General features: G+C 33.6%; 1 protein-coding gene across 2 annotated transcripts in view; it reads right to left on the bottom strand.

Annotated features, from left to right (window-relative positions):
• The window catches only part of olf413 (DBH like monooxygenase olf413), a 68,530-nt gene that overhangs the window by 27,759 nt on the left and 13,349 nt on the right, over positions 1–27,422 (bottom strand). Inside the window, exon 1 of one of the 2 annotated variants that reach the window (XM_088035768.1) lies at positions 2,961–3,318. The exons of the other annotated variant lie outside the window; for it this stretch is intronic. The gene's annotated coding sequence lies outside the window, so the exon portion shown is untranslated. Of the gene's footprint in view, positions 1–2,960; positions 3,319–27,422 lie in introns of those variants that run through there. 2 annotated transcript variants of the gene reach the window in all.

The following is a 27,422-nucleotide window of genomic DNA, read 5'->3' as shown; positions in this document are numbered from 1 at the left end:
TCTATCAAAGGTTTTACGTCGCTTTGGACGGGGATGTTCTTTTTTCAGCGCCATCATTTTATAATAAGGCTTCGACGAGTCTTCGTCTATAATCAATTTAAAAAGTACAAAAACCGTTTATAGTGGCCACTAATAGTCTAATATTTTAGAGAGGGCAATTTTTTACTGTTTAATGTTGTCAGATTTCAACATTTATTCCCATTTTTGTCAGAAATAATTGAGCCAACAACGTTTAATAAAATCTCTATGACAGTCAGAATAATGGTAAAAACAAAACACGCGCTTGTTAAATTTTTAATAGTTAAAATTCGAGGGCAAAGTTCCCGTGCTTTCGGACGACAAAAAGATCCGTTTTCTTATAAATCTAACATACTCGAAATGTTATAATGTTGGAAGTAATCAATAACGTGGCTTCTCTCTAAATGTGCAAAGCATGTATTTATCGTTCCCAACTTTGAGCAAAATAAGGTCTTTTCGTCTGCAGTCGCTACATAATGTTATTTTAAACAAAGTTTCAGCGAAGTTGTCTTTCTAAATCAAACAGAAGCTCTACTAAAACAATGGCACTTAGTCGGATAATTGTTGGTAACTTCATAAATTGTAGCTGCTGATTATTTCAGAATACCACAGGAGGTCTGATTGGTAGATAACTCGAAATGTCACTTTTCCTAAATATTTATGGCTAGTCGAACACGGATCGTGGAACGTCGCCTTTACAGGACAAAAATCATTATGTTAGAAACAGGTTTCTATGCTCATTTTGCCTCGAATGAATACTGTTGAAATATAGTCGATTCTTTCGAGTGACTTTTAGTTCCGAAGCAATCCTAGCGATTTAACTTTGCGTTAAAGTATCCCCAGACTAATTCAGCTCGGTGAGACTTATTGGATTGGAATCGCAGTACTTTTGAAATAACGGCGGATCCAAGCGTGTCGTTTTGTCTCAAACCATTGCTTCTAAATTGCCCATATACCAGTTAAGTTATAACGCGGTGGTATAACAAGGGATACACTTCATAAAATGCATTATCCCGAAGTTTTGGTACGAAGTTTTCAGAACGTTATTTTTTTCCCCGAGACTTCCGAGACTTGATGGGGGATAATGCATATATCTTTTTAAAACAAGAAAAAGTTTATAGCGTCGTTGTTTGCCAATGGTAGCCTACGGACAGTGGATGTATTTAAATAACATTTTCCAATTAGGCAAGTAATTTGTTGAAACCGTTTCTTTGAAGAGCTTTTGGCTCAAAAGCAGCGTTTCCGCTCTCCTAGCCACTTCTGTTCTGTAGCAGTGCACTTGACTTAGCCATAAATATCACAGACACACGGACTCAGTGGACCCAGTTTTAGCCGGAATACTGCCAAGTTCAATTGTAATTTTCGTTTTCTTTCCTTGAAGAATACAAGCGCCGCTGAATATATCTAGCCAAACATGGATTAGATAACTATAAACTTTACACTTAATACCCTTCAAGAATGTTTATTTTGCACTTCACTGAACAGAAATAAACTCTTAAATAACATGTAAACAGTAAGCACTAAGATACTTGAAATATTTCATGTATGGCAAGATCTTAACAACAAAAATAATTAAAATACCTAATCAGATCAAGTGTAAATTACATTCTTGACATGGAACTAATTTATTACCTTAATGTGACAGAATGATCATAAAAAATTCATTTATTTTATACATAATTGGCACGAGTATGTTATGGACACGATTAGTTTTATACAAAACTATTTAAAAATAGAACAGAAAGTTTCTCACGATAAATTCGGTTAACATTCAATGTCTGGTGTTTTCTGAAGTGTTTAAAATGAACCGTAAGTGATCAATTAAGATACGTTATCACAAAATACAAGACTCACATAAAAATCCTGAAATATCACATAACTTTCAAACCATTTGAGATTACATTTTATTATAATATTTCAAGCCAGTTTAATTGTTTTGTTTTTAAGGGTTTACGTAACTTTAAACTGGAAGAAAAGACGAAATGTGTAATTTATTTAAAGAGTAATGACCACAAGAAAATTCCGACTTTGTTGACATTTACACAGAATTACGTATTCTTTTCAATGCGTTGTAAAATGATAAAAGCTCTTAAAACGTATTTTCATATGTAATATACTCAGATACACATTCGCGATCACATGCAATGAAAAATGATGGTAGTCTCTGCGCTCTTGTTTATTTTCACATTTTTCACATCCTTCGAAGATTGCGGTAATGTATTCAAATGTAGGAAAACAGAGTTTCTATATAGGAGCGTTAAACTTGAGATAGTTGGTAATTAAATTTAGATCGTCATTGGGACGCTGATCGTATGGTAATTTCTTAACATGTCGGAACGTCACAGAATTACGAACCAAAAGCTCTCGTCAATTTTTTCCGATTGACACCGGTTAAAGCAACAGAATGTAGGTGTCGGGCGATAAAATAGAGTTACAAAAACTCCAAAGTGCAGTGTAGTTCAAATCGGGAATTTTATTGAAAGTGTAACAGACAACCCCAATGTATTCGATTTAAATATCCGACGGTGAGTGCATTTTGATTGAACTCTATTTAACTTAGTTGCGCCGGAGTTCCGAGATTTTTACAAATCAAATGATGGAATCAGTCAGGTTTTTGCATTTTTCACGAAAAATGTTTTAATTGTGTTGGTATTGCAAGCATTGAAACCGGTTGAAGATGTCAGTCTTCATCAATGTTGGTAACAATCCAAAAAGCTCTTCATTAAAAAAAGTATGTAAAATATGAGCGGTATGGAAATTGCGTAGTCGCGGATTGTAATCTTTTTAATTAAGAATGTAATGGTATTTTCACAGGATTTCTAATTCCATTTCATAACGCGATGCATAATAAAACGTCTGTTTTAACTAACCCGTGCGATTTTTGGAATAATCAGCGGGTGAAAAGTCTGGGTTCATCATAAAGAAAACTACTTCACCCTTACCAGTAAAGCCTCCGAAAATAATCCAAAACGTGTCTTAAAAATCACTGAATGTTTTCGGAACACAAAGCGGTCACGATTTCCATGCAACTCCGGAAAACACAAACAAACCAGCGCTCAAACTCGAAACCTAAGAAACTTTCGAAATCAAACAACAGATATTTGTTATTCACTCATCACGTGTCTTTATTAGCTTCCCGTCTCATTCTTCACTTAATAAATAGATACAGCACCCGGAATTGACGACGCGTCTGAGAGCAAAATACATACTCTCCCTTCCGCGGCTAATATCAGACTGGTACACTACAACGCAACGTTCTTGGTTCAATTCTGGTATAGCGGATCAGCGGATGCGTTCGCTGTCCCCACCACATCACCATGTCCTTTACCTGTACAATCCCAAACTTGAATCCTATTGGTTGCGATCAAAGGGGCGCGCAATAATTATGCTTGAAGACCGGAAACTACCAAAACTGTCAAAGCGTCTCACAACTTCACGATTATTGCTCAGAAGCTTCGATCAAGTGACAAACACGACCACCAGGTGTAAAGTTCAAGAATGGACCCGAGCAACTTGACTCTTTGTTGAAGAAAATAAGAAATATTTCCGTTCGGGGGCTGAAATTCTTTTGTAGCTGGAAATTAAATGTTCGCCTCAAATTCGTCAAGTTTCAGTCATAATATTTCTACAGGCAGATTTCAATTTACAAAACGATTTAAAGTTTCCGTTCTACATACATACAAACTTACTTTTTTTAGATAACACATTTTTGCAAGAATAAAATCTTCAAAACTTTGTTTTAGTTCAAAACTCACTCGTTCACAACATGCAATATTCTAGATAATTAATTTATAAAAAGTACCCAAGAGCTTTGCAAAAATGTTATCTAAATATGTAAAAGAGTAATGCTTTAACTGATTTTTGCTTGATTTATTACATCAGACTGAGTTCTACAGCTAACTTTGGAACAACATCACAAATTTAGTTAGCAAATAGCAATTTTGTAATGCACAACAGCAAAAATACACTTTTTGTTAATAAAAAATTTAGAGTAGCTGCATGAAATAATATGGCAAGTACTGCATTTTTCAACACTGTTGATTTTGACACTATTAATTGTTGTAATGACAGCCAATGCTACCACTACATTTTAAATTCCAAAGCTTACTGAAATCGTTATTAAGCCAGATAAAATGCAGGAAGCTTTTCTGGATTTTTTTTCCTAAAGTGGCATTAAAATGAAATATAATCTAATTCAGTGAGAATTTTATGGAATATTTTTATCATAAAATTCTCATTAACATTAATATTACAGTTGATTTTATTTTATGACAGTAATACAATTCACTTTAATGAAAAATAGATTTTCTCACCACGGTAGGTCTAAATTGAACATTCTTTAATAACACAGTATTGTCCCCAATTACGGTTTCATTACGGCAAAAATTTATTACTTATTAAAGTTAAACAACAAAGCGCTTTTTCAAGAATAATAATTAAACATTTAATTTGTTTTCTGCAAATCATAAAGCCATTTTTAACTTTTAATGCATTCTTTCGACAGAAACCCCAATTTGTGGTCAGACTGCGGTCAGAAGCTCACTAAAAATGACGATTTATTGCAAGCAATTAAACGATCGATTTTGAAAGTCGCTTTAATTATCTCTGTTCAAATAGGAGTTAGATTTGCATTTACAGACACCAGAAAAGGACTAAAGAAAGAGACAGTATTGACCGCCACCGGCAGCCTGGTCGGAACAACTAATCCCTCAAAAATGTCACCAATATTATTTACAACTGGGTAATAAATTATCAGTGATTTGCGGTTACTAGAATTAGGTCCTCAATAGAAGAATACAAGAATTTATGGCGTTCTCAAACGAACAATTTTGAACTTCCCCGAAAACTGTAATTAGATGGCTGTTTTAAGCATTATTAGTTTACAACTCAATTAAGTTTCATTAGTTTGTTTAACAAATTGAATGGAAAAAGCTTTTGCAAATTTAAAATAAACAATAACACAAATCCACATTGTTAACATTAGTAGATGCATGTGCCTATCTAAATAACACATGTTGTTTTAGACCGTCAATGGAATTGAAATTGTTGGCAACTTTTACAAACAAACAATGCAAATTTTTTACAATATAAAATGTAACCGTAGAAGGTACTAAAAGCAAGTGCCATGCGAGTTATTTATGAGAAAATAAAACCGACCACGTGGTCCTTATCGATTCAATTAAAAAATCGACAAGTCTGCAATTACTAGTAAAACCCCGAAAGGTCAGGTATCAGCCCCTGAGTCATCAGCACAAGTTTAAAATTTATTGATTTCCACCCTCCTCCTTACACAATTAAAAGTGCAATAAAACTCCGTATAATGAGATAGCGTTGCATTCTAACGAATAAATCCGCCAACATACAAAGAGATGTCGTAAGAAGGGCTCTTTAAATTAATAAATCGCATGCAGGACCCGAGGCGGCAATAACCCCGAATTTTATGTATTTGCGAACTAAGTCACATGATATAGAACGTAATTACGAATTCTATATTGTCTCGTAAATCGTTCTCTTTGAAAAACTCGATTATTGAGAAAATTAAAAAAAGTACAAACTCACGGGTCGATTTCAAGTCACTGCGTTAACGCAAATTTGCAACCGTTGCCAAGGTATGAGCAATGTGATTGGCGTTGCTATGTTGCAAATGGGATTTGCAGTAACGCAAGTCGCACTTGAAATCGACCCCTTCGTTAGTTTTATGTAGTCATCGATGCAAGATTTTCCCACAGTTCAAGTAGTGTTTAATTAGTTATACAGGTTTATGCGGATCGAAGCGATACAACTATGAATAATTTGCTAAAGTTTATATTAGTAATTGAAGCAATTTATTGTCCTTAATTAAATCTTCTGTACTTATTTGCGGGAACACATATTTATAACGTAATTACCGCAGGAGTGAATATTAGCTAATGATGTATTATGCATGTCATTAAGAAGGAACTGCCACCGCCATGTGACATGCTGGGCGTATCAGTATGCAACTATAACATACTGTATGGAGGATGTACACACATACAGGGTATGTTTGTTCAATTTAATAAAACAATTTCGTTTTCCTGACTGTAGAATCTAAGATGCGAAACCGTCTTTGATTTGACAAACAATTTGTTGATTACTCTGCAATAACGCTGCCGTCTTGAATTAAAGTGCCAACTCTGAATAGATTCACATTTTATGCGCGTTTGGTAAATAGAAGACATATTTATTCCGTTCTGTTCATAGACAAACACAAAAGGAACATTCCTATTTATTGCACAGCTAAAAAAAACTGATTTACAAAAAGCAATGAACCATTCACATTGCTGCAGCTTCATTGTCGAAAGACTTTTTATTTTCTTACTTATTTCCTGTTCTCCAGTAAAATATAACTATCCAGAGGATATAACATTTATTATTCACAATTTTCCGCTGTTGTTTATGTGCTAAAATGAAATCAAAACTCACCCCAGCGCCTGCCACTCGTCCTACTTTCTTTTTAATTGTCATCGAACTACTGAGCATCTTGGGTTAAGGACGTTGTAAAATTTTCTCCTCGACATGGACAACAAAGAGTTTCCAGCAGCAGCGGTTTGCTTTTACTATTCTGTATTTATTTATGACTTTGACAGGCGAAGAGAAACTTTCGGCATATTTATGATTATTCTAAACCGGTGACCAACGATTTAATTTCTGGATTCTGTTGACCGGAGCTTAAAAAAATGTGCGCTTTTGTGTTGCTGATAGATGCATTGTTGTTTTAGACATTTTATATTGGGTTCGTGCTGCGGTTTGAGGGTAGCAGACAGTTGAGTTTTGTGGGATAGGGGTTATTGTCTAGGCAGGGAGTAAATTGCTTTATGACAGAATTTTGTAATAAAAACATCAATGTGATTTATTTGCGGAAGCCAGACAATACTTGAGAGCACTAGGTTATTGGTTTATGACACAGTTTGGTGCACATTGTGGATATTTTGTTCCAGAGATTAATCGTTTAAATTATTTTCGTACGTTTTAATAAGATCCATTAAACGTTTTGACAAGAAGACCTCACAGTTCATGGTTAACTTCACACAAAGTGACCGGAAGCTTGAATATCTGAGTGTTCACAAATCGATTTAAGGCAAAAAAGGAAATTGAAATAGTTGTGGTAATCGGTGTGATAAGCAATAAACGATTAATTTTATACACTATATGGACGCTATTATTTGCAACAATAGATTTTTGATGAGAAATAAATTGAACATGCTTCCTTTATGGCCATGTCTGAACACTCGATTTTAACTTATATGCTTTAAACCATCGATGATATAAAGTTAGTTCTGTTATATGACCGTGTCACGTCGACATCTATTACAATTTGTGAAGAAACGTGAAATCGTTAAGATAAAGTAAAGCATGCATTATTAAAATTTATTCCAACAATTTAATGCGTGCTTGTTTTTGGAGTCGGATTCGAAAATAAAAAATACAAAAGAATCAGAGGCAACAGCAGTTACATAAATTGTTTTACATTTTATCCAAAACTAATTGAGATTTTGTGCAGGAAGAATAGAAATGAGAAACAGGAGCATTTTCGAGGGTTTCAGGACCAAGAATAACGTAAATAATAAATTAGACGGAAGGGATTAATTTACATCTCAAGGAAATAAAAAAGTTACGAGGAATTTGCCTGTTTTGTTTTTTAAAGAGTCAAGACAAAGGAATTTTGTTATTTATAGCGGGGTGTCTTTTTCGCACGAGTTTAAATAAATTCGTTTATTTTATTAGGTGACAAAGGGAATTTTGGTAAATCAACATGTTCTGTTATTATGACATGGAGATTTACGCATTGCACGCGAAATGAAAACGGAATTAAAAATTCGAACAATTCGCTGAAACTGAAATTTTATTAAAATTACTTTATTACTTTTTTTACGGGTAATGACGTTCATAAAACAAAGGTGCTCATAAATATTTTTTTTATTATCAAATTCAGATTTTGAAATTTTTGGACTACGTACTCCAGAAACTTTGGACCATCCATTAGCGAAATCCGTTTCTTTAATTCGATGAATTTCGCTTGGTGCCACTCTCGATCAATTATTAACTTCCTTTTTTCATTGATTGTTAAAAACGTTCTTCCTCCCTATTCTCGATGAATTATTCCATCCAGTGAGAACTTTTTTGTTCCATTTAAGCTCACTTTTAGTTCGGTGTAAGGCCATCACTCCAAGAAAAGGGAATAAGATCTACATAAATTCGTAAACATTCATCCTTATCCTTCCGATCGGTGTGTTCCCGTGCATGATCACATACGTGAGTTACTCACAGATGGCCAAACTTTGGTAAACCTCACGACCGTGCCTGATGCACACCTGAATCAACATGCATGATCGGATGGATAGGCATTCACATATTCAGTACACCACCACATTGGGATCAAACCACCGACAAAATGTGATTGGGATCACACTATAGAGAACACTTCACTTGGAAGACACAAGGTAAGATCTAAAGGACCCCAACCACAGACTCTACAAACAATTAAAACATTTATAAAAAAGCAGGTAAGTTTCAATTTAAGGTTCGTCCTAGAAAATTGAAAACTGCATAATCCCAGCTCAGACTTCAGGTTTCGGGAACTCATATTCCATTTCTGATATTAGTTTTGTCAACACCTTTTGTATCTCATTTGTATCTCATATGAGCGTTGCTGAGGGACTATTTATTTTTTGTGATGAACAATAGTATGGTTGTGCCTGACGACCGAAACCGCCTTTGACCGCCCCTTAAACCGGGGATCATCTTACACGAAATATATCCAAGACATGCTTTGACAGCTTCAGGCACGTCCGTACACACAAAACTTGGGTATTATTTGAGGTCCATTGAAACAGCCATCTGCTGGTATATGATATGAGTGCAAATAATTTTCGAAGGTGATTCTACCTTGATTTTATCGGAGGGTCTAAAGCAAACTTGGAGGTTTATTAACCAAGTGTACTTGCACGAAGTGCTGAAGAGAGGTGAAATATTGACCACAAAAATTCTTTTGGTCTTTTTATAAATATTGTTACTTTAATTTCCAAAAGTGGTTAGTCGATCTAATTAAAAATTATGACGCTTTAAGAAGTAATTAGTAAAAGTTTAAACGAAGTTTATTTATTAAATTTGAACTTGCACGAAAGTAATTTAACAGAGATGGATTAACAAATTTCTGGAGATGTCAAGCGGTGTTAGGATGAGTAAGAAGCACACATGCAGCGAGTATGAAGTTCGTACTTCCATATCATATTAAAAATTTCATATTTTGTTGTACAATTTCACCTTGACTTATGTAGCCGATAAACAATGCTCGTTTTAATCTAACAACAGCTGCAGTATGTAAATTTAAAGAACAATTTCCCTGACATCTATCACGTCAAATAAGTAGCTACATTTTCAGTTTAGTGCAAGGTTTATATTTTCTAAATAGTGACGCAGCTGTGACTAGAAAGATTAAAGAAAATATACGTGCCATGGAATGACATCCAAAGATCGATAGTACGGAATCGGGTCCGCAATCGTGCTTCAAACTCAAACCAAAAGAACATGTTGAATTCCCATTTTTCAATCGAAGGATAAACGAAACAAAAGAAATATCTCTCCCATAAAACGGTATTTACTTTGAATTAACCGACGTGGTTTTTAAGCGCGAACAATTTTAATGAAATAATAGGTAGTTTGACATTTAATTGGCGTTGTCGTAAAACACAAAAATGTTAAACTATTTAGATTAGAGCGGTCATATACAAAGTAAAGATTTAAAAGTTGACAGTAAAAACAAGTCGAGATAATGGCCGAGAAATTGCCGCACAAATATTCAAGACAAACGAGACGTATACATCATCCTGAGATCCTTCTACTGTCTCCAAGTTTTTAGCGATCTTCGTCAATTATAGTCAATTTTTAGAAGTTGAATGTGTTTTTCGCATGTGTAGAAATGTTGAGTCGTACCACACACGCGTTTTTTCACTTTGTCAAAAAATAATCCCCGAATTCCATGACCCTATCAATTATGCGACTCCAACAAGAAAAAACGTTTTACTTTTCTTGGAGTTTCTCTCAACAATGGTCGCTTACCTGCGTCAAGATCAGCTTGATGTTCATTTCACTGAAATGTTCACTCAAATGTAAATACGAGCAAACATGAATTCAAGAGTCTGGAATTGCAACGTTGGAAATTGAAATAAACAAAAACTTATTAATAAAATACCTCCAAGATTAAGTTGCTTCCATTATTTTCCAATTGAAAAACAATTGAATATTCGGTACGTTCTAATTCCAACATTCCTAAAGTTGGAAAATGTGAATACGTAAATTTCCCTCAACACGCGAAATGTTACAATGACGGAAACTTTCCATATTAAATTTCTAAATTAAAAATCACACTGAAGTTTAAAAAGTTTCATAATCGAGAACTCAACTTTACACTATGAATATTTTTTATCCATACATCTTATCAGAGCGAAATTAAACTTGGACTTTTTCTAAAAATAAAGTAAATCTAACAAAATCCTGAAAGTTTAATATTTCCGTTCTGTAATTTCCTGATAAAGATATAAAAAAACGTCACGGTAGATATTGTTATTCAGCGGATATTTCGGAATCTTAAAAAGGCATTCAACAAAAGTGAATATTTTTATGATGCAGGTCGCACTATAAGCCGGAAGGATTAACAAGCCCCTTACACAACTTGACGCTTCTAGAATAATGCAGACTTAAGACACATCGTTCTTTATGAATACTAAAGCAGTTAATAAAATTAAACATAAAGGAAGCCGAATCGTATTCTTGGGCGGCTATTTACCTACAAAAGTTTATAGTGATTTTACGATATCTCATTGATATTCCGTTTACTAATATTCAGAAAATTAGAGATACCTACTTTTGACTTTATTTTTGGGCAAATCTTTTCACAAGAAACTTCTTTAAAAGATGGGGAACTTTAGACGTGTCAATAAATTTATAATTAAGTTCTCCTTTTACATAACGTACTTTTCAAAGGTTGTTATTGATAGGTTTTTCATACCTTACAAACTCTACATTTTAAATTGATTACAGAAGCTAAGAAAGGCACTTTTATTAGCTCATGTTCACTTTATTTCAGCTTTTTACGTATATATTTTCATTTTTACTTATATTGCTTGTTATTCAAAAAAAAAAATTAATTAGAAAATTTATTTGATAAACACGTAAAATTGCGACGTTGCGTTGTGTTGTTTTTCCGCGTGTATGCGAAATAAAGCTCCGTCTTAAATTTGTAATCGTACAGCAGGAGAATAAAAAACAAATTACTTAAAGAAAAAAATATTATATAGCGTTGCAGCCACACAAATCTGTGTAATTGCTTGAAACAAATTTAGAACGAAGGAGAAATTGTGCGTGTAGCAACCCTCGAAATATATGTTCAAGTAAGTTATAATTTGTGAAGAAAATTGTTTTCTCTCTAAAAGTAGGTATTTTAACGTTTGAAGAAGTATATATTTATAAGTCAGAACTCTTTTCTAATAGGTGGTATACATAACTAAGATTTTTTGTAGTTAATGTGAACGGTCTACTTTGTCTGAACATCTCAAATTAATTCCTGTTAATAACGTAGAGACAATTTCAAATATTTGATAAAAGATAACAACGTGAACGGTTCAGTAATTAGTGAAAGAATTCCAAAGGCAGCAAACGCATTCCAACTACCTGTCATATCTGTCTGTCTTCAGAGAGACATTGCCGACTACCGACAACATTCTTTCCGTTTCACGAATTCAATTCAGTCGGTCCCGAAACGATTTCTTTACTTGTATGGCCCTTCTTAAGCCGCCCCATGAATTGGATTAAACATCAATTGAAACAAATGTCAGACTTGGTTGCTTTTATGAGGAAACGTAAAGTCATACTCTGGTAATCGCATTATCTCCATGTGAAATAGGTCCACGTAGGCCGCACACTAATCGGAATATCGTGATTTTTTTTACAAATTGATTGGGAATCCAGGTGCACGTTTCGAAATGAAGTTTTATAGAAAAGTAAAATCCTCCGAGAGACGAGACGTAATGCAAGCAGAAGTAGAATTAGAGGATGCGGACGTGAAATAACCATCGTCAAGCTGCTTGACTTCGCATCATATCACGCACTCAGCTCGGAATGGTCGGATTGTATCGATTCGGCAAATGGATTGGCGGAATGTTTTTTCATTTTCTGTAATCGAAGAGAATTTATTTGTACAGCACGGCTCTGAGAAAACCTGGGGCGAAGATGAACAAATTTCAACGCCAATAATATTTTTTATGCTAGCACAAGAAACTCATTAGTCGCCAGATGCGGAAGCCCAACTAAAAAGACCAAGAATTGCTTTTACTAATATTTTACATTTAGAATGCAGTGCATGCAACAAATAAATTTACAATGAAATGAAACTATTATGCTGATACAGCAAAACGATCGCATCAAACGTAGTTTCGGAAATATGGAGCACCAAAAATTTTTATCTGCCATAACTCAGTTATTTGTTGTCGTGCGTCGATTTTGAGGACGGATTTCGGAATCTATGAGAAATTCTGCGGTAAATGAGTACCCTTTGACGTAAGTTTGCTACGAAAATAGGCGAGAAATCGACCAAAGTGGATTTACTACATAGCTTTAGTCAGAAAAGTTTAGAATTCCGAACCATGTAAGAGCGAATTCTTAGCAAACAAAAAGAAAAACGAAAGCAAAATCGAATTTGAACACTATTATTTCTACAATTTTTAAAATTATGAAATAAAATTTTGCATATAATGTATTTAAAGTGTTCTGTAAGTTCCATTCTTGTAGAAAATCGACAAATCAATCGTTTTTTAAATATAATTCAGAAAAAAACATTATAAAATTATTTAGTCTCGAGATATTTCGATATAAGCTTACATTGCAATTCCCATAAGCGAAATGCGGCTGGAACCCCTTAATGAATTAGCTTCTGTTTACACGTTATTTCTTCACAATTGTATAATAAATTAGTCTTTGAAGTTGATTCCGTCTTTTCGTGTTTGTTCAGGCGGTAATGGTAAAATTGTGCCTAAATTTCTACCGAATGTGTCTGTTGTGGTTAGTATTTATACTCTAAACAAGTGATTATAAGAATGACAGTAAGTCTGAAATAATACGCTTAAAACCAACAAAATTAAGTGAGAAATAAACTTAATTTATACCCAGGTGGAAGGATCAAAAAGATATACGCGCCGCTTAATTCTGAATGAATGCTGAAACAATGAATGCTTTACTACTACAATAATAAATACGGAATATCTCGTTTAAAAGTACATTACGTGAAGTGTTGTTTTTAATTTAGCGGCGAAGCTGCGAAAGATGGATTGCTTAAAGGGACGGATGTGATAATAATTTGTCAAAGGAAAATTAAAAGTTAACAAATTCACTTACTTAAATTATTAAGCATCCAGAGGAAGACATTATTACACATAAATACATAAATGTAGCTTTTTGAGAAAAAACTTTAGTAATTGATTAGAATACACATAATAACTACACTTTCTGTAATTGATTTTATCAGTTATGCCCTCCACTTTTCTAACCACGGTATACTGTCATCAACAAAATTACTTTCACAACTATAAATCAACCGCACAAAGACCCGAGAGTGACTCTATTTCGAACAATAAATTAAATGTTGAAATCTGATAACTAACTCGAAATTTATTCAATCCTAAAAATGCCCGCGGTCGCAGTTTAATCCCTCTTGTTTAGGGTTGTATTATAAAAAGCCCCAACTACTATTTAAAACACATTTTAAGCTTCGAGCAACATAGGATAAACAAGAGGGTACTTACGAGATAGGTAGAAAGGGTAATGAGTGGAGAGGAGAATAGGACGAACCGAAAAAAAATTTGGGAGACTAATTCTCATTATTGGAAGTGGAGCGGACAGCAAATGTTCATTGGTATTTCCATTTCATTAACGATATGGGAAATGCCAGTGCGTTTGCTCTTTTAACGCACAATTTTGATTACGTAAATATGAAGAGAGCTTTTTATAGAATGGGATGGCTAATTTCGGATCTTTACATTGAAAATTGCGGTAATATATAGCTAATTAAATCGCCATTTTGCGCTGTTTGCACAAAAGCTTCCGCTTTAGCTCCAATGATAACTGAAGTTATTTATTAGTGTAGATGAAAAAATTTCATTTCTATAGGTATAATACCACCGCCTGCAGAAAAATTCCGCGATGACGCAACTTCAATAAAACATATCTGTGTCAAATTTCTTTCAAGTTGAAGAAAAGACGCAGTTCCCAATGATTTATGTTCGTAACCACGACAGAATCACCGGGGATGATCCAGTAGATCCGGAAGCCGCACAGCCAAAAGGAGATTTTCACCGTCAAGAGATCTACCACCATCACACAACGCTCATCGATTAACTCCACTCGCTTTATATCTACACCGATAACTTCGAAAAATCGTCTTGATTCATTCATTTATACGACGAGGTCTCGTAAACAGACTGCGACTGAAGGAAAAGATGAAAGTAACTCAAAGATGCGGATAGTTGCTATATGGGACCACTATATTAATTGCAAAATAGAAGCTCGAACACAAAAAATTGCTGAATAAAGTATGAAGTTTTACAACGAGGGTTGGATAGTTAAGTACACACATGTAGTGGTTGAAGTGTGGAAATTAAAAGTGCTGTAAGTGAAAGATACAAAATTGATGAAGTTAAAATTGTTAATTAACTTTGTCGGTAACTTGGATAAAAATATCTTAGAGGTAGGTATGTGGTTACTGACTGTACAGGAAGGTTAATTGTATGGAAAACAGTCGGCTTCTACTATTCAGAGCTACTCAACTAACAATAAGTTATAGGGTTGAATAATAATTAGTTGTTAAAGTTAGTTATACCTACATACACAAGCTGCATCTTTTGTTTGTAGTTCTTAGTCTTAACATGTATAGCAGCGGCTTCCTACACTTTTTGTACTAAAATGCTCACACGTAGGTATACATACTTCAAAGGTCCCATCAAAAGAACATGCACCTAATTAACTAGTTTTACGTCAAATTAGATGTGGAATTCCTTCCGTTTGAATGTGAAACTGTTTGTTTAGCAAAACATACGAATAATTAATAGTCAGAAAAAAAAATCAACAAAATTGAACGTGCATACCATAAAGAAAGTAGCTACTATGGAATTCCATATGCACCCTCTGTGAACGATCTCAAGTGGTGATTGTTAATTTAAAATACAAGAGCCCCCTGCAGTTATCCGTGCCCTCGCAAAAGGCTCGGAATTACTTTAAAAGCATTGGGTGAGTAGCGAAATGTTGACTTTTTTGAAAATATTGAAATAATCAAGAATAACAACACTAGATCTCAAACTTCAGCAAAGTTGAGGGAAAATTCGCCCAGTCTTCTTATCATACAGTTTTCTTTTATACCACGAATATTTAAAGCCTGCTACTCCACCTGAATTCGACAACACATAAAATCGATCGGACCCAAGCTCTGAGAATACCAACAACATCTAATAACATAATTCCATGGCAAAGAAAGCAGGACAAATCTAAAATTCTCATCACTCTTTTAATCACACTAAGGGACAGGTCTGATAGAACTAAGTGTTTTCTTGAGTCCTAAGCCCTAAGTGCTTGTCAAAAAACGTGTCATACTTTTATTGTGGTCCTTTAGATAAACCAAATTTCTCAGATTCACAAGAATTGCCGCTTTATAGTAACAGTAGTTACAGTTATAATGAGTAAGTGATTTGTAATCGGCCGTATATTACTTTCTACACCATTAAGCTTATTATTGTTATCGTACAAACGAACTGATTATTTTGCGAAACTACCAAATCATGTTCGCTCCGGTTATAACGCATCGTCGAATATTCTCGTTGTGATATTCAGCGCTTAAATTGATTGAAATTTGCAATGTAGAAACGGTGCAAAAACTGAAATATTTTAATGTAGACAAACCCCCAGGTCTCAAGACAACATGATATATGTTAAAGAACGGATATGAAGTCTTTTTTTGCGATGTAACAATATTTTATTTACATACAGCCGGTAAGAAATAAAATAAAGAGAACGAGCCATCGAAATGGGAATTGCAGTGCGAGCAATTAGCGTGATTAACGATGCTAATTGCATTCCATGGTTTTCAACCATAATATTTCCAGCTTCAGAGTAATCAATAATCAAATTTATTCAAGTCTTAAGAGTTGCAAAAGAGTCCATCGTCTGTCGAAGGTTCGACAAGTTGACTGGTGTAATGGTATCCTTTTCGCATACTTGGAATTAGAAAACTTTTCAAACGCTAAGAACTTTTGATTAGAACAGAATATGTCTGATCTTGTTCTAAACTAGACTTTGGAACTACTTGCACGTTTAACCTCTATTTGTTAGTATGACAGCTAGCCTTCATAGGAGTTTGAGTTTAGATGAGACTGTTAGTAATATAGGTATTATTAAAACTAGTGAGTTTCAATGATCGTTCCGCAACTTCCTAGTTTGCGGTATATGAATTCTAATCAAGCGGTGGAAAAGCCAGGACCTCTGGAGAGCCATTATGTGAACGCAGTTATAATGTGACAATTACAGTCGTATTTCTATAAGACAGAAGAATATTGATATTAATTCCAAACCAAAATGAATCTGATGGAAAGAAAACGGTATTAAGTTCTTACTGCAATCTCCTTTGTTGGTGCAAGGGATTTTCAGTGTAAGGAAAACCTACAATCATATTTCAGTGAGGCAGAAGAAACATTTTCGCCGTAACCGGAAAACACTTCCGACTTATCGATTGGGAATATTGCTGAAATGTTTTATAATATCGGTGTTGGCGTTCATTTTCATAAATTATTAATACACTTAAGAAAACGAATGGTATAAGAGAAATTCGTAATGACGTGAACCTAAGATATAAAATATTAAATCGCTTCAAGGGAAAACTTGACGGTTTTTCCCGTTATGTGGTCTTTTTCCCCCGTTGCGTATGACAGTGACATACCGTATTGTCTGAAATAAAAAGAAAAATTAGCTTCAAATTCGCATGAGAAGAACTACTGCATTTAATAGATCCTCTGGCTTTATGACCGCTTTGAAATAATATCGGCCAACAAAGTATAAAAAATTTTACACCGTGACGATAATAACATTGTTGAAATTTTGTAATAAAGCTGTAAAAAGTTTATGGTTGCAATTGAACGTAAATTCATTCATTTATTAGAGGAGGAAGGTTCTCGCTAGACTTTCAGCAATTTCGCAAGCCATTACCGTATGTTCAGGGTGCCATTTTTGAGGGCAATACTCCTCAATGACCGCTCAGGGAATGCCATCAACGATCTCAACAGGCGAAAAGCGTTTTGTCCTAATTTTAGAAAAACTCTCTTGGAAAAAGTACCGATCAATTGTAATAAAAGTTTGGAAGTTACTAATTTTAACAATAAATTGGTCGGCCTTTCGGGTTTACTTTGCCAAACATTTTTAGAAATAATTATTTACCCATGTTGCATGAGGCAAACTTTGGTTATTAGTGTAGGGTATCTCTTATAATGATTATGCTGAACTGTAATGCGGTGTAGGAGTGTTTTCAAAGGTAAAAGCCTGCGGGTATCAACGTTGCTTCACAAAATGACAGTTGAACACGCTATTAGACCACTAAACAAACTTTGGAGTAGACTACCCAACACGATATTTCTTGAAATTATCGAGATATGACCGCATAAGAAAAAATTATACTTCATTTTCTAGATCAAAGACAAATTGTGGTAAATTCAAGTCATTACTTATAATACGAGCAGGAAAGTATTGTACGCTCGGATGTCAGCACTTTGGTATTTCCCCTTCCTTCACTCATATTATCGCATCTCCTAATCAATGATAATCAAATCTTTTATTACTAGCACTTTCTTTTGCTTTATTAAGTTTGTGGTGAGTCGACATCGTGTGAAATCTCGAGAATGTAAAGTCAGTCAACCGGATAAACGGTGCTTGCAATTTTGTCCTTATTTGAGCTCATCAGCGTAGCAATGTACACAACGTTCTGAGAAGTCCTAGGTATTGCCGCACTTGGCCCGGAAAGCCAACTTCTGATCAATTTCCAACTACAAAAAAACTATCTCAAAATACCTGTCCAATTTAAAGAACGAAAGTTGATAATTTCAATCCAATTGCCCTTTAAATATTCACCAGTTCAATTTATTTAAAAGGGGTCAGGTTCAGAAGACTTGAAACTTACACCTGTCAGTTAATTTTGAGCTTAATAAAGCGAATGTTAGAATGGTTGATGTTCCCAAAAAATTAAAACCGCCTTTAATATTACGACGTGTTTCATTTATCAAAGTGAAAGATGTCTAATTTAAAATTAATGACAATGTATAATTAATTAAATGGCCCCCAAACATTACCAACTTTTATTATCAAAGGAGAAATTGGAGAATAATGTAATGTTGAATATTTATTTTTTGTGAAAAAGGTGATCTCACATTGAAATTAAATTATAGCTTACGGTCATGCTGCACCAATGTAAATGCTGGATGGTTTGAACAAGTGGATCAATACCAAATTTTTATTAAATTTTCGGTGCCGGCCACAATTTCAATAGAATTTATACTTGATGCACGAGCAAATTGTTTGCCGGTAGTTTAAACTTTGATTTTCTTCTCTATTTTCGTGCAGCATTTCTACAGATAGACTTCAATAAAAAAACAAAAAAGGTGTGTACCTATATCTTTAAAAATCGGACTTTATTGTTTGAGGTTAGGCATAATTTGAAAAGATAATTAAACCTACAACAAATTACAAAATATTATTATGTTGAATAACTATTTATGGATTTCCATCAAAATAACGCCCCATGAAGAAAACGGTGAATATTCCAACATTTATTTCATTCCCGTTAAGAGAAGAGAAAATTATCTGAACTGACTAATAAAATCTGTAATTGCATTATTTTACGATTACTCATCTAAAATTTGAATTTGTCATTAGTGTGTGCTACTTTAATTATTGCATTTCGTTCAAGCCGTCACTAAAACTGTAAATGTCAATTTAGTTTATTTGGCCAAGTGTGAATATTTTAAAGGATGTGATTTATAATTGACAATGCTATAGTAACACTATGCTAAATTTGGCAAAAAGGTCGATGGTAAAACAAGCCAAATTACTGTACTCGAACTACAGATTTTTTTTTGGTTATAATTGTAATTCTTTAAAAAGATGAGACATGAATAGTAATAAGCACATAATAACTCAAGTAAAGTCATGAACAATTTTATGCTAGATTAGGTCCTCCCACGGATATTTTCCTGTAAAATCTTTTTGTGCATAGAGGTAATGAAAGTCATTTAAAGTTGCAGTTCTTGCATAATGTTTTACTTCTATTTCTTACAGAATTAAAACTTAAAAAACTTACTTTAATTACATCTCACCCACAAGCTTTCAACAATTTAAGAAGCTTTATTAACCCAATTTCAATCTAGTAATCGATTCCAATTTCGAAAGCAATACAATTTTAACAACATGAAATAGTTTGAAGGTTGTGCAAATCGATTTTCAATTTTAAATGTGATTTCTGATAAGCCTTTAATTTCAATGCATACGAAGTACCTAATAGTTCGTAAAATTTTAACTAGGTACATTTTTTACTCAGTTATCAACGAACTCGCAAATTTTGGACACTTGGGAGTGGATGACAGCAAAAAAACTATAATCCTATAAATTAGTTAGTTCCGCTGTTCTCCGCATTTTTCCTATTATGAAATTACACCTATAAGTGCTTTTAGCGTAGTTATAATAATACAATTGGTTTAAAATCCGAGAACCATATTTATACAATTTTCTCTTGGAAGCAGAACGAGTTTCGCTGTGTGAAAAGTAAAACAATTTACATTAATTTATATTTAATTCGTCAGCAAGGATGCGGTGAATAAATTCTAAATGCATTAAAATATTCAAGACAAAGATGGATTCCCTTCAGTGTCTAATTATGCAAGGTGGCAAGGAAATGACCGTTAAAACCACCGAAGTTTCCCATCAATTCCCTTGGGGCTTCGAGCGTAGCCAACGACAGTTTCTGTTAGGCTCCACAAATAGGCGGAGCTAAAATAGTTAGATTTTTTACTATCAAAACACATGAATATTAATGTCCGAGCATTGTTCCACGACTGGAACAAATTAGACAAGAAGCCATCATTGTTACCGATAGAGAAATAATTTTTCAAGCTTCCCCAAGTCATTAATTAGACGTTTTTTGTATGTATATTAACCAAAAATTCGAGTCTTTTTTCACTAATTACCTTAATGGCTTAGTTGGAACATGCAGAATTACTTTATGATAATGATACATTAAGCTTTTGCTTTATGAAATTAGATCCTGGAATCGTAAATTAATTAAATTAGTATTCTGCACTGCTGCCGCAAATAATTTATTATATATTTTAGTTTATTTCTTGCAAACACATGAGTCTAAACGCTATAAATTTTTCTAATAGGTCTAACATGTATAATACAGCGAGAGCAATAAATAACGGACTAGAGACTCCAGAGTTTTTGTTCTATAAATCAAACCGCTACTGATTTTAGGGAAATTAAAGTTATATAAAAACTTAAAAAAACAACAGTTTTCTACTGCTAACAAATCATTTTTATTTTTGTTGTCACCAGTATTTTACGCATGAAAGCCGACACTGGAAGAACTGACAAATTTAGTGCAAGCGTTTCCATAATCCAAATTAAATAGTGTTATCATTTTCTAGATAGTTAACTTTTCAACAGTAATTATAAGTGATATTTTATTTATAAACGCGAGTTATTGTTTAAATAGTTTTTATTAAACAGCGCGCCAAAATTTGGGTGTAAAATTTAGTACTATAAACGCTTCTTGCTTTTCTATTTTTGATTAAACACAAAAGTAGTAAAATAACTACATCGTCTCTAACTTTTGGCGTGCAGTATAGTTATTTAATTTGAGGTATTGGATATGTAGAAACATAATTTTTTAAATTAACTGTAGAAACATCTATTAACATAAAATTTCCCAGACCTCAGCTGAAAATCGCCTCTCCATTCCGACGGATACTGCTAACTTTTTAATATTTCACTTTAAAATGAATGATGGATAACTACCTTTGCCCGGGCCCGGTCTAAACTTCATACATTATCTCGAATATGTATGCGTAGCGCAAAATGTCAGTTGAAAATCTATTTACCTCTTAAAATTATAACAGCACGATAAGTCCTGATAAACAGTAATTATACACGTATGCAATTAGTATGCAAGCCCCAACTAAAAATTATAATGAAGCTCAAAACTGTGAGCTTTATCTGTTTAACTAAATATCGTGTCAAAAAAACGATCAATCTTAATTTGATAGAAATTTCTCCAAAGCAGGTGAGGGTTGTCGGCTGTCACATTCTGTCGTTAATCCCACGATTCTGAAATAATCTGCATAATCTGGTCAGGCAACTCAAAAAATCACTTAACTGTGAAAAGTATAAAATGTTTCAGGTCTATCGGGAGACGATAAGATTACCATTTTTAAAAGAAGTGTTTCGACCATGGAAGAGCAATTTCGTGTCGTTAAAGACACTGTTTAACAATACGTCTAAATGTGGAGCATTCTGTTTTTGTAGCCTGTGCGAACATTTAATTAGTTAGATTCATGTGTATCCGAGTTATACTAAATATGATTACTAACATTAATAAACAAAGAAGTGTTTAGCCGCTTGGCGTCTTTAGAGATATTAAAGTGTTAATATTTAAGACAGAACGGCATATTATAATAAAATAGTTATTGGAGACAACGCCGTACCTTCAATCAAACGGTTTGACGCACTGCAATCAAATCAAGTCTCAAACCGATTATTTTAAGCAAATTGTATAAGTGGTATTTTAACATAACAGGTGCTCTCCGCGAACTCCCTAATAATGCAGAAGGTTATTATATTTACTCATGTAAGTTGTCTGTTAATGACTTTAACCCTTTAAGCACCTCTACGAAAGCCAAAGATTAATTGTTACCTCTTAATGATGTAATAATGTTATAACAGTTATCAAACCATCTGTTTATACCAGTGGTTTCCAGAGAATATCAATCAAGCCGTTTATAAAAAGCTCCGACATTCTAAAGAATTTCTTGAAACTTTATTAAACAGTCAATTGAAAAGCACAAAATTCCATAAATTTACGTAAGTCAGAGTGCCTTCAGGCACACATCTGCCAAAAAGACGAGGTGGGTGCAAATCTACCATGTGCAGAAGGTGGATGCGGTGAAGTTCCTTTCAAGCAAATTAGACGTTGGAAACAATAAACTGTTCAAAAGTATGAAATCTTGTCAGCAAATTACTAATTGTGCAAGCGAAGAATTGGAAAACTTCCGGCTTTCGTAATGACATCTTTAGTAAATGCACAAACGTACAAAAAAATGGTAATTTACTTATGGTAGGTACTTTTAGTTCGTTCTTTTCCTGAAGGGATCTTTAGACGTTATCGAAGTTACGTCCCTTGAATCCTTAATTTTCTAGAATTTTTTTCGCCGTTTTTTAAATTTTTAATTAAAACTTTTTAAAATTTTTAAAATTATTTCAACTGTTATGGTGATAAACATACCTTCATATGCACAACATATGAACAAACAGTACTAAATATACAAATATTACTTTTAATTTATTGTAAATATTAAATATTAATTAACATATAAAATTGCAGGTAATAAAGGCAATTAATAATAATTAAAATAAATTATTATTAAATAAATATAAATAAATATATCAAAACTGCAAGACAATCGAAAACCCAAAATATCAAAACAAACAAAAAAAGAGCCCAAAGAATCTGTCACAAATTATTTTAGCAAAATTAAAAATAAAAAAAAACTCAAAATAAGAAAGAATCCAAAGTATGTATTCCAAATATTTAGCAAACCAGGGAAGTCCGAAATACTGAAGAATATAACAAAGAAATGAAATAAATAAAAGAAAAAAATTCCAAAGACTTGACACATTCAAAGATACCAATTTTTAATCCAAAGAACCTGAGAATCTATAGATACCAAAAAATTTTGAAAATCCATACAATATTTGAAAAGCAGGGTGTTTTTTTTTTATTTAAAATAGGCTAGTGACTGGCTAAAATTACAGACTACTCTACGCATATCCGACACCTCTCTCATTTTACTAATTCTGAAATAAATAAAGTAACTTGATAGTACTTATAAAACTTTTTAACCCTACAGAGCTGTACTGTGTATATTAGATCAACATAGCTTTGACGTAATGGATACTTCAGTGGACCGTTGTTTGAACTCTTTTGTTGAGTTGAATGATGTAAACAAAACCCTTATAAAAGATCAAGTGAACTCTAAAACGGGCTCAAAGCCCTTAAGCATTAGAGATTAAATATACGTGATGCTGGTTTTTACAATAAATTCTCACTTTGAGTTCACATAAAATAGCAGACAAGTTGCTACAACTGTTATGAAATTATATTGAAAACTAGATTTCGAATAATAAATTAAATATTTAATTAATATAAAACATGTGTTTATAGCTTGTAGCACAAATAATTAACGTGAAATGTCATTTATATTTAAATTTGCATTTAAAGTGCAGCGAGTTTTGATTTAGGATGTCAATTGTTCTATTAATCAAATTTAATAAACGTTTTCGACTCAATTTAATTAAAATCGAGTTTGCATGTAAATGGGCATAAAAACTCAATGTGGCGGTTGGGAGAAGATGCGGTACTAATGTCTCAGACTGTTACGTGAAAGTGCTGGTTACCACACGTTTTCCATATTTGATGACTGACGAAGGAACGCTTTAGGCTTATATTCAAAAAGCACAAAAGGAAGTTAATTACAGAGCTTTCATGTACAAATTTCATTTCTTAGTCAAAGATACCGAAAAAATTTGTTATTTTTGTTTGAAAAGTACCACCCACAGAGACAGCTGCAGTACCTAATACTAAATTAAATTAGTTGATTTAGACTGTAATTTAGCTTCCAGCCACGTCGACGTTAGAAAATGTTTAATTATGCAGAAAGTCTCGGTTTGTCATGCAACAATTGTTTTTATTTCGCAGTGTAACCAGTTGGCACGACTCGGACTTCAATTATTCTCTCCCACATTTGTTTGCAACGTACATCCTGATATCTCAATAATTGCGACCAATACATATGGAACCTGGCGACTGGTTTGTTATAGTTTAAACAATGTAACAATGGAGGTATTGTTGTAGTTTAATAGTTAAGCTCAGTTGGTTTGAGTAAGGTAAGCATTAAATGTGGTTACCCTCTCTTGGTTTGAATATTAGATCCCAAAGACTACATCCCATCACCGGAGGTGCAGACAAGAAACTGGCAACGTGTAATACTTACAATGTAAAGGTATCAGTTTACGATACCATCTTATTATACCATGTCAACGTAAAAAGAACAAAACTGAAATTTTCGCAAGTTGGATTGAAAACATCTGCAGCGATTTCGCCGCAAGATGTAGGTTACAATTACGACATCCGCACAACACATGTCGTGTTAAAACTTAAGGTATTGTTTAATCATAATGTAACACAATTTTCCACGACAGCGTGAACAGGCCTTCAGCAATTTGTTAGCGTAATGCCAAAATGTGGTGGTGCATTCTGAAGTAGGTAGAATTATTTATCTCTATGACCTAACTAAGAATGTTCAGAACGTAATTAACGTAATTTATAGGCATCATTACTATATCATATTTATGATGTTATTTTTCAGTCCAACACGAGTTTGCGCCTTTTTCAAATTAATGCTAAAGTTTTACATGTGATGCTTCACACTTGGAAACATCTCCACCAAAGGCACTTAAAGTTGGGTCACTTTGAAGTCACGTAAATAACGACGTGTACACTTCTACTCATACTTTTGCAAAAGACACTTTGTATCACGTTATCACGTTACAAAGTAAGTGCACAAATGTCTTGACCTAAAGTGTGTTTCGAGATGATCAATTGATAGCACTTCACTGAAGGGATTCGAACTTTCTAGGAGCGATTTCATTAAGAAACCCTTCGCAGTTAACTAATTTTAAAGCACTATAAACGGAAAACTGAGTTTATAAGTAAAATTGGTATGGAAAATGTTTCGGTTTAGATAATGGATAAAATGTGACGGGTTTTCTATTAAATAACATATAAAGAGAAATGTTTTTGTAGTATGATCGGAGCTACATAAAAGGTTTTTTGTACTAGGCATTTTGCAATTAGTTGATGCATCTAGACTACATGTAATAAAAATCTGCTGTTAATCTGATAGGATACACGTCAACTTTTTTAATCAACTTCTCTAATTTGTGATCTGCAATAAAACAAGTTTGTAACATTTTAAATATAAATCTCATTTCCTGTGTTCTCAAGCATGTTACACTTTCCTTGGACCGAGCGGAAACTTAAATGCTCTTGAAACGGAATGTGCGAAAAAGTGACCTATTTTTTTAAATGTCTATATCTTAGCTGTCTCCAAATAACGATAAAAAACCTAAAGAATTTTCTACATCCGTTTTTGTCAATATGTTTTCACTGCTAAAAGCTCCTTACAAATAAATATAGGGTTTTAACGTTTTGAAACAATATGAATCTAAACGGGAAGATATTCAAAGAACATGATACGTTTTAAATCATTGAGTTTACAACAACCGGTATCAGAAACTAGGAAAAATCCAAAAATTTAGAACCAAAATAAAATCCACAGTATTTATAAATAATTATTTCAACTGAAAAGTACAAACAAGTTATTATAAAATACCCGAAGCCGGCGCTTGCAGATATTTTGCTGGAACGTTCAAATTAATTAAACATGAACTTTAATTAAAAATGTCAATAGGTCTATCAATAGGTCTAGCACGAAACAAAATTGACCAATTATTAATCAACTTATAGAAAAACAACTCGAAATAAAATCCCACGTCACTTCATCCTTATTTTTAATTTTTCCAACTTTCAGTGTAAATTGCTTAGCACATTTCTAACGAACTTGTCCCAACATTTCCGTGATCCTTATAAATTTCCTTGGCTAGTAATTAAAAAAGCTGAACTCTATTCTAACTTTAAATAAGATAATAAGAATAAAACCACCTTGGCAATTAACCTTTCTTTAATAAAAGCTCACAAACAGATTTGCCGCAAGTTACAAACATTCGTAAGAGTTTTTCCTGCAGTTTCATTACTATTTCACCCACTGTGTCATTCCTCCTCCGCGTTGAAAAGAATGAAAATGCAGTTAATGCTTTTGCATAGCCATCGTCCCACGCTAGTGGTTTGAAAATTGTTAAGTCTTCGTACTCCCACACTCAACATCAATAATTACACCTAACAACGTGTTGGGCTCTATCATTCGATACCGGATTAACTAATGTTCGACGGAAACAATAAGTTATCTAAGACGAGCATTCCCTTAAAACCGTTCATTCCTTTTATAGCACCATAAATAGCTCTTATAATGAAGAAAAGGGTTGACGTTATCACCTTAGATTAGTTCGCTCTGAAATAATGTAATAATTGCTTCATGGTTGTAATTAGGTCAAAATTTTAAAGCGATGTGATCATTATCTATTGTAAAGAGAAATTCCATTCTTAAAACAATCTTCCTCGAACAAACGTGGAAGATAATTTGCATGCAAGCCTCAAATAGAAATTCTGCTAATTCTTTTGTACCTGGCGGCGCACAAAGAAAATAAATTCGTATTGGAATGAATTTTTCACAGCGTAAATCATCGACTGAACGTAATTATAAGAGTTGTGTTGTGCATAATAGACAACAAAATATCCGCCGACAGGGACTTTGAAGTCGATAAAACGCAGTGACATGAATTGAGTAATAACTGGAAATATGTCAATGTTTTTTTGGATTAGTTACAATTTCATTTAACAATGATGATCAAGCACACATTTTATTTTCCATTTTTGCAGCACACCTCATTTGAATCTCATTAATATATAAATTACAAGCAAATTAAAATGTCATACCGTCTGTGACCTATACACCGTCTGGAGGTAATGGAAAATGCTAAACTTATAATCATCGGCGTCATTATGTCGAAATGCCACAGCATATTTATCAAAATCCGCAATATTGTCCGTAATCAAGGTGTAGCTTTATTAGATATACCGCTTCCTTGAAAACGACGTTCAAGTTCTCACGGCAGAATCGCTCCTGGGTAAGTCAAAGACACGTCAAAAAAGAAAAGAACCAGTCGCCGAGCTCTTTACCCCATTTACATTCTCATCATTTCTAATAGATGAAACGGTAATTGGTTTGTTATTGATTTACCTACATGTGAAAACGTGCTCTCCGAACATGGTTATACAATAAAATAATTATAAACGCATTTTTAGCAGTAATAGAGTTTGTGACAGACGTTAACAATTCAGAATAGGTCGACAA

Source organism: Gnatocerus cornutus, chromosome 5, assembly GCF_029298725.1.
Source record: "Gnatocerus cornutus isolate USDA-ARS CGAHR chromosome 5, icGnaCorn1.1, whole genome shotgun sequence".
NCBI lineage: Eukaryota > Metazoa > Arthropoda > Insecta > Coleoptera > Tenebrionidae > Gnatocerus > Gnatocerus cornutus.
The sequence above is the reverse complement of the archived record's forward strand: the minus strand, read 5'-3'. Positions and strand labels throughout refer to the sequence as shown.